The sequence below is a fragment of the Ailuropoda melanoleuca genome, chromosome 10 (genome assembly GCF_002007445.2).
Source record: "Ailuropoda melanoleuca isolate Jingjing chromosome 10, ASM200744v2, whole genome shotgun sequence".
NCBI classification, from domain to species: Eukaryota; Metazoa; Chordata; class Mammalia; order Carnivora; family Ursidae; genus Ailuropoda; species Ailuropoda melanoleuca.
In genome coordinates, this window is record NC_048227.1 from 58,512,654 (window position 1) to 58,527,623 (window position 14,970).

General features: G+C 44.9%; 1 protein-coding gene across 2 annotated transcripts in view; it reads left to right on the forward strand.

Annotated features, from left to right (window-relative positions):
- FOXO3 (forkhead box O3) overlaps nt 1-9,940 on the forward strand; it is a 120,611-nt gene extending 110,671 nt beyond the window's left edge. For both annotated transcript variants that reach the window (XM_034668951.1, XM_034668952.1), the window contains exon 4: nt 5,197-9,940. The gene's annotated coding sequence lies outside the window, so the exon portion shown is untranslated. The remainder of the gene's footprint in view (nt 1-5,196) is intronic.
- The last annotated feature ends 5,030 nt before the right edge of the window (nt 9,941-14,970 follow it).

Genomic DNA, 14,970 nt, shown 5'->3' on the forward strand with positions numbered 1-14,970 from the left:
AACCCCTCTCTTCTGGAGCTGGTTGTAGAGCCCTTAGATGGACACCTACACGTGCAGTCCCAAGTCCCAGGGATGTAGTGCATCCCCAGCCTGAGGAGGTGGCTGCACGCTCCCAGTCATGCCCTCCCTCAGCCAGTAAATGCAGTGAAGAGTCACACAGGCAGATGTAAACATGCGATATTCAGGTCACGGTTTATGGCTCTACGCATTTCTTCCTGTACTGCAGTTCCCTCTTGTTTGTAAGTGCTCAATCACTAAAGCAGTCATAGCAATTTGAGAGTTAGAGTAGCAAGACTGTTAATTTCGATCCTTGTAATGAAGGATGTATGCTAGGATATACAGAAAAGATCGGAGAAGGTAAATATTAAATACTGTTTTAAATTTTTAAATTAACTTTTAAAAGTTGTATTAGTTGAGGGGCACCTGGGTGGCTCAGTCGTTTGAGCATCAGACTCTTGATCTCAGCTCAGGGTCGTGATCTCAGGGTTGTGAGATCTAGCCCTGCATCAGGCTCTGCACTCAGCAGGGAGTGTGCCTGAGATTTTCTCCCTCTCCTTCTGCCCCCCCAACTCCCCCGCAAGCGCGCGGGCACACACACACACACACTCTCTCTCTCTCTCTCTCAAATAAATATTTTTTTCAAAAAAAGTCATCAGAGCCTGTGGACTCCATTTCCTAGAAACTTGACTTTTCCTTCACTGAAGCTCCTCAAACTGAATACAGATTTGGCCTCCAGCCTGGACAGAACCTCCATCCCTATCCCGTTTCTCTCATAAACTATTCAGTGTCCAAAGTGGCAAGTTGACCGCGTTTGTCAAAATGTGTTTTTCTAGAGCTGCACCACCTCAGTCCCCTTCTCTGGCAGTCCTGGGGGATGGCACTGTTTGGCCAGCATTGCAGGCAGAGGGCTGGAGTTTAATCTGTCAGGCTCCTGCTGTCACAGTGACCGCCAGCCTGGCTTTCAGGTGCTTCTATAAGTCGCCTTTGTTTCCCATTCCAACCTGGGAAAATTACCAAATTAAGCCGAAGTGTTGGACCCGTTACTTGTTTTCTTGAGCTGCCCCATGCTTTGGCTGTGAAGATGGACCCCAAGGGAACTACTCCCATTTTGGTGGTTGCCTAACCCAAGGCCCACAGAAATGTCGTCTTTCCTGGGGTGACAACAGCTCTGAAGGCCTAGCTGGATGGTGGCAGATGGCTGTGGCTCGTGATGGATTGGGTGTCCCAGAGATTCTCTGGGGGCAGAGCAGCAATGGTGGCAGGCAGGCATTTCTTTGCTCTCTCCTCAGGGGTGGAAACATTCATAGTCTGAAGCCCACACCTGTTCTCTGAACTCCACATGAGGTTTCCCTGTCAGATCGAGTGAACATTGATTCTTTTTCTGTCCTAAATGTTCCATATTTAGTACCCAGCTTGTCCTGGGGATTGCAAATTTGGCCTAAATTATGTTGAAAGTGTAGGGAAAGTGGTGTTTTACTTTAATTTTGTGTTTCAGGCAGACTTCCTCCAAACATCTTCCATTTTAGCTAGGAAAGCAGTGGATAACCTTCATGGATTTGTGGATGTGAGAGTTTCATGCTACTGGCTTATTTTTCTCCTGTGTCATATTTGGTATTAGGGTCCTGTTCCTTTCCTCTGTGCCAAAAAGATAAAAGCACTGCTAAGAACTCCACATTTGTCACAGTGAAGTTAAGTTGTGGGAGGACAGCAGTAGGAACTTTTATGTTTTATTCCCGGATTAAAGTTGATTGGGGTTGTTATGTTTTGTGTAGAATTTTTTGGAGGCGTTGCCCTTTCTTAGAACATCATGTGATTTAGTGGTGATAATTAGGCAGAAACTTGTCTTCCCTACAGATGCCAAGATTATAGAGGGACTTACTCTCACCAGAGACCAGATGACAGCATCCATAGATATTTTTAGAATGGGTCTCATCATTTGGCTTCCCCATTTCATTTTCCTTGCATCAAAAGTCTGATTTCAAACTTATTTATGGGCATGGAAGGGGAAGAGAGGGGATCTTCTCCCCATTAAGGAAAGTCACTGATGGGACAGGACAGCATTTTCTTTTTTCTTTTTTTAAGGACATTTTCATATTTATTGTTAGTTGGCCTATTGCCTAGTAACTGCAAAGTGATAGCTATACTTCAGCTGTATGTTTCCTTTTCCTTCCAAAAGTTTTGCTTTTTCGATGTGTTTTTAAACTTACAATCAGTGTCAGCATACTCAAACCTCCGTTCACTTAAACATCTTACTTTAAACTCTGTTAAGAATGGGGGAGCCTCATCGAAACCCACCACACCTGTACCCAATCTAAGTATCATTAAATTCCCAGCTCAGGAGCTGGTGTTATCATTTAAAGTGCCCCCCTGTATTCTTTCAGTCATTGATGGAGTCAGATACACATGGGCAAACAGTGAGTCACCAAAGAACCGCTGCAAATCTAAGGCAGATAAGGAGCTGTGTTCTTTGTGACTATTTTTAATCACGAGGTCTTCCTAGTGAATGGTGATTCTGGTGTTTCTTCTAGAAGAATGCTTGTATTTCCCTTCAACATTTATCTGATTTCTTTATATGTTCACAATATTTTACGATCTGCTTGCTTTCTGTCACAGAGAAAACAGGTCACCTTTCTGTCTTGTGGAGTCGGATTTCCTTATTACAGTTGTCCGTGTGCGAGCTGCCTCTGGACCTGGGCCTCTCTTTTCCTGGCTCCCCTCTAAGCACGTGAGGTTTCCCTTGCAGGCGGAGAAGTATGGCCTGGGAGACCCCCAGGGAGTGCCACGACTTAGTGTCACAGGGGCCCCAAGTCCACTCTGCAGAAATGAGTCCTGATCAGTGTGTCTTCTTTTTAATGATGATGTTCCCTGAAGATTCTGGGTGTTTTGAGGAGGGAATGTGTGTTTGGCCTGGGGATTGCTGTTGGCTGTTGCTCTAGATGGCCCACTGTCGGCCTCCTGCCCCTGGTTTCAACGTGATGCCATGTTGGGGGTTAAAGGTGCCCTCTGCCTTCTTTCCTCCTATGCTGACCCAGCTCCAGCATTAGAGCAGGCTACATGCCCTGCCTCTGTACTTGGGGAATGAAGTGTGTCACCTTCCCAGTATGCACTGGTTTTCATGGCCGAATAATTAATACCAGAGGGAACCAGGATGGGGTCTGAATTAGGTAATGCTTTACAGCTTCTCCCTTGGCACCTGGGGACCATCGTCCCTGATGACTAATTGCATAGTGATGTTAGATTGTGGTTTATTAAGTGTTATTTTGAAGGAAAAAACCTAATACCCTTCCAAAGAACCGTGTCTGTAATCCTATCGGTTCACTCCTCGGGGGTCCCAGGTAGAGTGGCTAAAATAGCACTGGCTGGCTCTAGGAGACTAAATTCTTCACCGATACTTAGATCTGGTGTCTTTTTTAGCTGCCTTTTTTTTTTTTTTTTAAATAATCCCTGCACCCAGCATGGGGCTCGAACTCACAACCCCGAGATCAAGGGTCACATGCCCCACTGACTGAGCCAGCCAGGTGCCTCTGTTTTAGCTTTTTCTTGCTCTGAAATCAAGTCCAGGATAATACTGTCTAGTTCCTTTACAAAGCAAAAACTCTATCAGCCAGGGAAATTAAATACTGGGGATGGATGGTGAAAAAAGGGCCTTTTTTTCTTCTTTCTTGTTGCTGTCTCTGATAAAACCCCCTGAGTGCTTCTGTTTGGAGCTGTGACAAGGGTAATTGTGACCATGAGTGTGTAACATTACCAATACTAAGCCCTCTATCTTTCTAAATATTGGTAGTGAAAATTGAGATTACCAGCCTGCCCAGCCACAGAAAAGATTCACGTCATAAGTACATTTGTGAAAATTCCAAATGAACCTATGATAATATCTGGTCTAAAGAGTAGGAAGCAGATGTGTGTAATGTGTCTGTGAGCTTACGGTGTACATTTCATGACTTGCTTACCTTCTCTGATGAGAAGATGGTGAGTTCAGCTTGCTTCCCTCCTGCTTTTCTATCCGTTTCTCAGCCTAGAGCCATTTTTTCCCTACCATGACAGCTGATACTGTCTTCATAAACAAAAGGTCTTATGTCTTGAGGTCTGTTGTGTCAATTCCTTTAGCTACATCTCTGTGAGTATACCTTTTTTTTTTTAGTGCTTTAACTTTCCTGGGCTCAGAGGTCGCATGAAGTCTGCTAAGACATGTAATTCAGATGGTCTGAGAGGACCTCTTTTGTGTCTCACCGTGGAAGACTATTGAAGGCAAAATAATAATAAATAGTTAACTGTTAAAGGGATATTTTGTGGGAGGGTTTTTTGGCCATATGTGTGTGTTATATAATTTTTTTTTCCTCTGCAGACTTTTAATATAAAAAAAAATTCCTATACAGCCCACTTAGAGATTACTTAATCTTTTAATAAGTGAGGGAAGTCAAGATGATCTCCGTCCAGCAGTGCAGACTGAGTAAGCCTTTGTGGAAAGTGGCCATTTCAACTCCCCTGATATTGATGGTAGACAAGGTTGGTTAGTCCATATAGCCAGTGGGAGAGAACCAGAAAAGCATAGCTGATCTGCTTAGGGTGACCAACTTTTCTGGTTTTAGCATGGAAGGTCCATGTCCCAGGACATCCCTCAATCCAGAAGTCTAGAGAAAAATCCCATTCCCTGGATTTACCTAACTTAAAAGGGCCAACTAACGGGGCACCCGACTCTTGGTTTGGGTTCAGGGTCATGCTCTCAGAGTCATGGGTTTGAGCCCTACATTGGGCTCTGCGCTCAGCACGGAGTCTGCTTCTTTCCTTCGCCCTCTCCCTCTGCCCGTCTCCCCTATCACACGTGGACGTGTGTGCATATTCTCGCTCTCTCTCCAATCAGTCAATCTTAGGTTGAAAAAAAAGGGCCTACTAAAACACCCCTAAACTTGCCTTTCTTTGTTAACCTCCCAAGATGAATGACCTCATTTCCTCTAGGCTTTTTCAACTTGAGAGCATCTTGTCATCAAGCACAGAAATGAGGTAAGTAGTCTCCATGCTTTGTCCTTAGGTGTTCAGAGCTTTGAAGCTAGTGTGGCCAAACAGCTTTACTGTGAGTACCCTGCGTTCGGAGGTGAGGTGAGGAGACAGGAGGCTGGTGAGGTGTGACCCGGAGGTGTGTACGATTGCTGTTTGAACGTTCTTAATCATCTCTGGTTTTCTTCTTTTCTCCTGCAGACCCTCAAACTGACACAAGACCTACGGAGAAACCCTTTGCCAAATCTGCTCTCAGCAAGTGGACAGTGATACCGTTTACAGCTTAACACCTTTGTGAATCCCGCACCATTTTCCTAACCCAGCAGAGACTGTTAATGGCCCCTCACCCCGGGTGAAGCACTTACCCTTGGAACAGAACTCTCTATATAAAGTATGCAAAATCTTCCTTGTACAGGGTGGTGAGCCACCTGCCAGCGAAGGACAGCACCCTGTCAGCACCACCCACCCTCGTTCAGAGCACACCTTGAGCTCCTGTTGGCGATTCTGTGGTGTATTCATATCACGATGGTTTATGGGATGTTTAAGTGTCGTTTTTGTGTTTGTTTTCCTTTGACTTTCTGAGTTTTTCACATGCATTAACTTGCAGTATTTTTATGTTAAAATGTTAATCATCCTTCCCCTGGCAAATTTAAAAACAGAAGGAAAATGTTGTACCAGTTACTATTCTAGCTTTGGGCGTCACAAGCATTTGAGCCCTTGGAACTCCATAAACTAACAAATCACATAAAACCAGAAGGGGGGGTTTCTTCTTCTTTTGTTTGGTAGAAAGCTATCCTTTTCTAAAAACTGAACAATGGCACAACTGTTTGCCGTGCGCACCAGTCCAGGACTGACCCCTGTATAGGCCCAGCGAATGGAGTGCTGCATGCGACCCAGTGTGTTTTCGTTCTGAGTCAGGGGGCTGGGGGTGGGGCAAGCCCCCCAGCATCTGGTCTGCAGTTGCCAGATCAGTCCAGCCTCTGGTCTCCTGGCATTATCCTCAGCTAATGCAGTGAACGGTGATGATACGCTGGTTAGAAATCAGGGTCTTTTCAAGAAAGAAGTCAGCTCAGCTGCCCACTCATTGCCAAATGCCACTAAAGGATTTAATTTTAAGGAGAAAAGAAAAAATAGTCCTGTTTTGCTTTGCAGAAGAAATGAACTTACAGGTGAGCATTAAGCCTACATTGAGAAATGTATGGAAAGTACAAACCAGAGTCACTATTTTCCTAAAGTACCCTTGATTATTTTCAGCCTTGCTGTGTATAATCGGATCTACTAGACGTGTATGAGTGAGAGGCAATAGCATACAAACTGATTTTTATATATATATACACACAATCTAATATATATATGTAATATATATATATAAAAGCTTAGATTGTAATTGTACAGGTGACACAGTGGAAGTACAAGATAGGGCAGTTTTGACTTTTTTTTCCTCCACCTTTCTGCTTCTATGGATTTCATTTTGTTTTGTTTTCAAAAAGTTATGGTGCTGTATAGGTGCTTTCTGTTTAACCTGGAAAGTGTGATTATGTTAGTTACCCTCTTTGGCAGACAGAATAGTTGGGAACACCTTGGGTACATATGAAAAACTGGTGTGATGAAGCTCTGATTAGCACAGCATATGCATACTTCTCCAAAGTGATATGTGAAGACTCTTTTCTTTGCATAAAAAGCATTAGGTATATAAATGTATAAATAAATTTTATCATGTACAGTACAAAAATGGAGCATTCTGCATGGACGTTAGGAATACAGGCTAGTATTTCAGCACAGACTTCCCTGCATGAGTTCTCGCTGACGCTTGCACCGTGCAGTGGGCACTGACCCTCCCACCAACACAGACGTGCCACCCAACCCCTGCACCTACCACCAGCCGCCAGGGGCCCCCTTGTGCACCTTCGCTTCATAATTCCTCTGGGGGGTGATATTGGTGGTGATAACAGCTCCTAGCATAATGAAAGTTCCATTTGGTATTGTCACACGTCTCTCCCGCCTCTCTCGGGTTGTCGTGTTTGAGTGATGGCCCTGTTGATTTCACCCTGCCTTTTACTGAATCTGTAAATTGTCGTGCACTTGTGGTTATAGTCAGCCTATAGCATATTGCCTTTTCTAAACTGTTACACGTTTATAATCTTCATTTTAAAAGTATGTATAATTTTTAAAACTATGTATTCTATTCACGTGGTCTGCTTGTCAGTGAGACAGACTTTTGCTTACTATATTCCTTTATAATCTAGCCACTTCCTTGATTTTTTGGTAGTCCACTGTACACAAGAACTGTCCGGGATCGTTGAAGGAGGGCTGCCTCTGGGTTCCTAGGTGATGCTGTCTGCGTGGGGATGCCCTTTGGACACAGCTGCAGCAGCTGGGGGGATGGAAAGGTGGAGGGGGGGTCAGATATAGGAGAATCCAGAGTGCTTATGGCATGAGGGCCCTGAGAATTTCTCTCCTGAACTCAAACAGCAAACTAACAAAATAGCTAATTTGCCTTTGCAGTTTTATAGACCCCGGGAGCTACTTTGGGAGTAAGAAAAGCAACTCTCAAATATGTTTCAACTTTAAAATGTTGAATTCCTTTCAGACATGTGGCATCTCATTTATTCTCCTTTTTTCTCAGTGTTTGTTAGATTTCAGGGAGAATGTCTTACAAAATGTCCTAGAACCAGATTATAATTTAATCTAAAACACATGAGGGAGGGACAGTGGAGGTCTGAGAGCAGGGCAGCCACAGAGCACATCAGGAAAATGGAGGGGAAGGGGTACTTTGAATGTGTTGGGTTTTTTGTTCTGTAATAATGGAATAGTATCTGCATGTAGAGCATTGTGGAGAGCTGAGATCAGGACAAAGTGGAGTGCCAGCATCCATTTCGGGAGGGAGGTGGACTAGGCCCGTCCAGGATCACAGCAGCAGCACTCTCAGCCTTGGCCACTGCCAGCTGGCCATCCACCCAGAGGCCAGGCTCCCCCGGACTCAGCAGGTCCTAAGGTGGTCAGACAGGGCGGAGCTGCAGCCTACGGCCTCTGTGTCTTACACTGAGATGCTGCTTTCGGGAAGGGCAAACTGTTGGCTGCTTCGTGGAGTTCTGAGTGTCATGGGTCTCTCACAGTAAGTTTTCTGATCCGGAGCATCTCGGTGGAATACTTCGCCTCCAGGGGCCTGGCAGCTGTCATGTTTGTATCCTGATGAGAACTATTCCAGGTTATCCTCAGCCTCTAAATAAGCTGCTCTAGGGAGCTTTCCACTTTTTGATGGGAAATTAGAAGAATAACTAATGTTGAAAACATGACATGCACTCTGGGGTTCTGTTGTTCTCTCTTCGGGCTCCAGAACCGGATACCTTGTACCAAAGTTAGCAAAGAACTTTATCATAAGCCTTCCCTGTCCTGGTGTGAGAACTGCCTGCCAGGGTCAGCGCACCTGTTAACTGTGAATGAAGCTGAGCTGGAGCTCCTTTATTGCATCCTCTGCAATAGGCTGATTGCTGAAACATATTTTTTTAAAAATTTCAGAAGTTTGTCTTTCCTGTTAATGGGAGGATCGTGCACACACGTGTGATACGAGGTGGGCTGTGTGTGTGTGTGTTTGGTGTTGAGTTCGGGTGTTCTGTGTGTGGCACTTCACCCTGAGGGGAGGACCTCACGACTCACAGCTCAGGACAGCTCTGCCCAGTCTCAGGGTGCCCTTTCAGGTGGCTTCCAATCTTGTTAAAGACAGTGGGGACAGACTTCGCCTACACCCAGTGGACCCCGCTTATGGAAGAAGGACCGTTGGACTCTCTTGGGGAGACCGGCCAGAGTAAAGCAGACAGCCAGCCAGTCCGGTATCGCGTGCTGATGCCATGGGCTGCTAAAGGGAAATGCGAATGTTACCCTTTCTCTCTGAAAGCAGAAGCAAAACCCTGATAGCTCTAACTCTGATTTCCTTTCTCTTGGTGTATTTGGGGAACGTTGTATGATTAGGCATACTGTTGTATTTTTTAATTTAGCAGAGTTTTTTGTAGAAATGCAATCACTGGCAAAGAGGTACGAAAAAGCCAGCCTCTCCTGAAGACTGGGGGCAGCAGGCACAATGAGGGGATAGCGAAGGCCTCGTGAAATCATGTCTGCGCACGAGATCTTAACGCAGATGCCCAAGTAACTGAAAAGAGTATATTCTATTTGATCTAAATCTTCAGTGGATAACATTTTATGCAGTTTGAATGAATGAAATATTTTCCTCTTGTTTTATTTGTGTGTATTTTTCTTTGATGAATGATTGGTTCTGAGGCCTCTGCCACACTCCAGAATTATGTGTGTGGCTGCTTTAAAAAACTGTGTCTGATCACTTATTTCTCTAAAATTATCTCATTGCCTGGCAATCAGTCTTCTCTCGTATACTTGTCCTAGCACATTATGTACACAGGAAATGTAAACAGATGTGAAGGAGGACCAGAAAAATTAGTTAATATTAAAAAAAATACATTGTGCGTTTTGGCTTCACATGTTTAACTTTTTTTAAGAAAAAAAAGTTGCATGAATGGAAAAAAAATCTGTATACAGTATCTGTAAAATTGTCTTACCTGTTCCAATTTCTTGCTCATACCCCAAACTAGAATTAAATATGGTGCATGGCCATATTCAAACACCTAAGAGTCCAGCAGTTGATACTTTGGTTTGAAGCACCTCATCCTTTCTTTCCAAGCGAACACTATCATATTGCATTCTTACTGAGGATTTTGTCCAACCATATGTTGCCATGAATTAACTCTACCACCTTTCTTCTCAAGAGTCAAAACCAGTTTGATTTGGGAATCTTCCCCTTTTCCAAATGAAATAGAGATGCAGTACTTAACTTTCCTTGGTGTTTGTAGATATTGCCTTGTGTATTCCATTTAAAACCGTAATCTAGTTTGTAAAAGAGATGGTGACGCATGTAAATAAAGCATCAGTGACACTCTGTCTCACTCCAAGAAGTCTTTTGTTCTCCCTTCCCCTTTCTTTAACTCCAGACGTGAAAGGACTGTGTTTCTATCAAGGTCTTCCTTGAAATGACTTCACAGGCTGGGAGAGGCACAGAGCTGAGAGCCTCTGTCATGAGCTGAGCTGAATGATCTAGCAAACTTTCTCTCCAGCCAACTTGTGAGCTCCACAGACAATCAGATAATTTAATAAAAGCAGATCAGATCTATGGCCTTGTTCATGGTGGCTGATAGGCACTTTGGTGTGCATGGTGTTGTGTTCCCAAGGAGGAGCTTTTAAGTAGGGAAGCCTGATTTAGACTCTCTGCCTTCGCTGAGTGTCAGAGATTTCGACCTATCAAAGCTTTGGCCCTAATAAGGTCCTCCTCATGTGAGTGCTGCGGGTAGACATTGGTCATCGACCGAGCCCTCCTGCATATTGAAAATCAGGCACGATATCTCAGGCCTCTGGTGGCAACGGCATAAATATTTCCTCTGTGTGTACATTTAGTGCCTCTCAGTCAAGTGAGGAGAAACTCCACCCTGTTATAAAACTATCCCTCATAGCCTGGGTGACGTTTTTCATTTTAATAGACATAAGAATTATTCCGCTTTTAGAAACTCCCTGGGATTGGGTTCAAAGTCCCAAGGAACATGATGGACTCATTTCAGATCAAGTAAGTAAATATTTTCAAGTTTGCCCTGTGGGATAAATTTTATATTGGTGGAGAGTCATCCTTTCGTAAGTGTCCTTACCATGGCTTTAATTACCTATGAAGATAAAACCTCACCATCTTCTAACACCACAGGCAACTGGGAGAAGGTATTTCATTTGAGATTGCTTCCCAGTTTTGATTTTGTTTCCCAAAAGACTAAAGATGGAAACCTAATACTAGCTATTGTAAGATTCTCAATAGAGTTTTCCCAAACCAGGTAAAAATTCAACCAAAACTAATTAAAGTTAATGATCAACAGTTACTAAGTCAAGTGTGGCAGTGGGCCAGACTCTGTGATGAGCACCAGGAGAACTAGGACCTGGGCCTGCCCCCACGAGTTTATATTCTAGGTGTAAGTATCGGCTCCACTTTGATGAATAAAGGGCTAACTCTTGCTGACTCCCTGCTTCATCTTCTTGTTTAAAAGAGGAAGAATTTGGACTAATCTCTATAACACCTTAGGGATTCAATTTTGCAAATCAAATTCAAGTAATGAGGGCAAACCTTTAAGCTAGCAAATGTGACATGCGTCAACCCAGTCACCCATACCACAGCCAGAATACAGGGCTGAAAGGTAGAGGAAGGTAGAATTCAGAGCCACTGTCTCCACCCCCTCCCAGTATAGCCAGGCCCCTGGGACATGGAAAAGCAGGAAGATGGCTATGGGGTAAGGATTGGCAACAGGTGGGGGAGCGTGGCCAGGGGAGCGTGTTGGAAGTGTGGGGGTAAAGGAGCATCAGGACCTCCCCCCCCAGCTCTTTTATCTCCGTCTAAGAGAAGCAATGGTGCTGGGTCTGAAGACTAGACACCTTTGGAACTGGAGGAAGAGGAGACCTTCCCCTGGATTTTCCTAATTTGAGTTGAAAGAGGAAAGCCATCAGCAATAGGGAAGACCTGAGAAAAGATTGTGTGTGTGTGGTTCTGCCTAGTGTCTGTCTTGTAATAATGGCTTGAACCTGCATTTTTGCCTGCCTTCCCTGAGGACTTTCTAGAAACACTGCAAGCATGCCCGCTCCCACTCAGGGAAGAAAAATGTCAACGCCCTTCTAATATTGACACAGGCCCTCTTCTGAATCCTACCTTCATCCTTCGCAGCAGTATCGATTAAGCACAGACACGGTCTTTGTCCTAAAGACGGGGGCGTAGAGGGGCTGAAGTGAAAGGAAGGGCTGCTGGCATGAGTTCTTGAGTGGATGAATCCTACCAACGCTACTAAGGGTAAGATGGGACAGAGGAAGGGAACGTTTGAGGGGAAAGGCAGAAATGCATCGGGGTTTCTAGCTCAAGTGATGAATCGCAGGGACAGAGGCAGCGGGAAAGATTGGAACATATCTGGGAAACAGTGAGTAGTGGACTTGTTTGGGGCTTAAAGAGCTCAAGAAGATCAGTGAGAAGTCAGGCAAGAAAAGTGGGCTGCCAGAAAATTCCAGAACAGTGGCTTGGACTCTGACAGTGGAATGGAAAGATAGCAGGGGAGGGAGCTGTTTCGAGTGGGCCTTTAGAAAGGGCACACCGTGGGAGGTGGATCCTAGGAGGAAGATGTTGAGGAAACGAGAAGTCAGGGTTTTTCTGGAACTATTTTCACAACATGCTGCCCACAGAAAATGATGACGTATATTGCCCACTGGGATGACAGAGGAAGCTGCTGCTGGTCCCAGGAGTCAGATAGCCACAGGCCCTAGAGGCTGCCCCAAGGGCTGACAGATCAATAGCTCTTGGCATCTTTGTGACTTTGCAACTGAGGTGCGAGCCCTGATCTAGTGCAAATCACGAAAAACGTGGTAAAGTCTGGGGGATGCAGGCAAGGGACTTTGGCTCTCAACTCTTTACCTTCTGTACGAGTTTAATTTGTCAAAGTGGGAGGGTGTTACTTTTATAAAGATAAATAAGGTTTCATGCCAGGACCTGTTCCCAGAAGACAAATGTCCATTGTATCTGGAAATTGCGTTATGGATATTTTTTTGTCAAAATTATCTTCATTTTGTTGCACTGTATTTTTAAATATTTTGAAAGGTAATGCATTCACATGAACCAAGGTGGATGGGCTGGCTTTGATTCCTCTTCTAAGACTGCAAGGAATAAGGAATAAGGTGGAAGAGGGGTACGAGGGTGTAGAAGTGGAGATAATGTGGTTGTAGTACCGCGTAAAAGGAACCTGGCCGATAAGTGAGTAGTATCATTGCAAAGTTGCGTCTTCGTAACTTCAGATTTCCATAATTTTGTCCTGTTAATATCTTGAATATCAGTATAGGAAATACCTAGTCAGAACAAAGGAATATTATGAATCAATTAAAACAATAATTATGAAAGTTATTCATATATATAGAAAATGCTCATATCAGATACACTCCTAGAAATGTGATTATTGCTGTCATATTATAACCTTATATATTAATGTAAGAAAAATAAAGAGCAGAATAAAAATAGTACTGCCAGCGTAAACTATGGTTGGGGAGAGGTCCTAAAAGTAAAAATGCAAAAATTGGAATAATTCTTGTGTCCAGACACTTTTGACCTCGACACTGCATTTAGGACCTCAACTGTTGCCATGAACTGTTCCTCAGTTGCTCCTCCAAATTCAAAGTCAGAGGGCACTTGAGTCATCTGCTTGGAGCCCCACTGGCAGGGGGCATTGGGAGCCATGTCCTGCCCCAGTAGGGGAGGAAGGGCTCTTCCTCCCACCCAGATGTGCCTATTGGGTTAACTCCTTCAAGTGGGAAGGGGATTCTCAGGCTGGGACCTGTCCCCAGAAGACAAATGTCCGTTGTATCTGGCAATTGGGTTATGAACATTTTTGTCAAAATTATCTTCATTTTGTTGCACTGTATTTTTAAGTACTTTGAAAGGTAATTCATTCACAAGATTCAAAAGCCGGAAAGCATACAGATGCATAGGAAATGTTTTCTTCCCATCCCTGTCTAGTTCTCTGCCTTGTTCCTCTCACCTCAGAGTTTATTGCTCATCCTTCCAGAATTTCTTATGCACCTATAAGCAATAAGAACACAAATTCTTATTTCCCCCCTTTTATTTTTTTAAAAAAGGTTTTATTTATTTATTAGAGAGAGAGCGTGCACGAGCGAGGGGGAGGGGCAGAGGGAGAGGGAGAAGTAGACTCCCTGCTGAGCAGAGAGCCCCACTCAGGGCTCGATCCCAGGAACTTGGGCTCAATCCCAGGACCTCAGGGTCATGACCTGAACCGAAGGCAGATGTTTACCTGACTGAGCCACCCAGTACATTAGACATATTGTCAGGCATCCTACTTTGTTAATAATTTTCTTACACACAGAGAAAATAGCAGTACATAGAAAGCCTCCCCATTTTTATAGTTACACAGTATTCCATCGTATCACTGTATCCTAGCTCACAGAAGCAGTAGTCTCCTACTGACCTACTGGCAGACAACATTGTTTCTAAATGCTTGTTATTTTCAGCAACACTGCAGCGCATAATCTTGTACATATATTACATACACGTGTAAGAATCTCTGTAGGATCAACGCCCAAACTTGGAATTGCTGGGCCAAACGTACAGATGCATTTGTGATTTTAATGGCGATTGACCAGATTCTCCTCCAAGGTACCAAGCCACATCACCAACAATATAGGAGAACTCCTGTTTCCCCACATCCTCGTATTTTCAGTGTTTTAAAAATTAAGTTGCAAGTCTGTCTTTCCCTCTCCCCCTCTAAGCTTCTCTAAGTCCTACCTAAGGTACTCAGGGCCCGGTGAGAGGGAGGGGGGGCAGGTGGGAGAGGCTCAGGGAGGCAGACTCAGGGCAGCCTGGCGACTGCTGGGGAGGGAGGAGGAGTTCTCGGCGCTCAGAGTTGAGCATCCAGCCTTGTGCCAGCACGCTGGGGATCGTGCTGCCAACCTGTCCATCCAGTCTGGCCACGGGCTCCACCCCTCACACCACCGGCTTGGACCGCCCAGCCTCAGGGTCAGCAGCCTGACCTCGCAGCTGTGCTCCCTCACCTCCCAGAATTCCAGAGGGGAGCTGTCACCCGGAGGAAACAAGTCTGGTCTCTTTGGCATCACACCACACACCTAGACCTATTCATAGCAAGGTTGCACAACCAGCTGGAGAGCAGCCTGGCTGGGCATGGGGAGAGTGGGGCCACATGTGGGCCAGGCCCTGACCCTCTGGTGCCCCCGGCTGGGCCTTCCAGCTTTCAGACCAAGGTGCTCCCTGGGGGGTTCGGTGACCTCAAAAGTCTGACTGGCTTTTTCTCCTAAGTGGGGAAAACTTGCTCCTCCAAAGGAAAGGCTCTAACACTCCCCTGCAGGCGGGTGCTCCATGAGCCCTCCTTGGGCCCT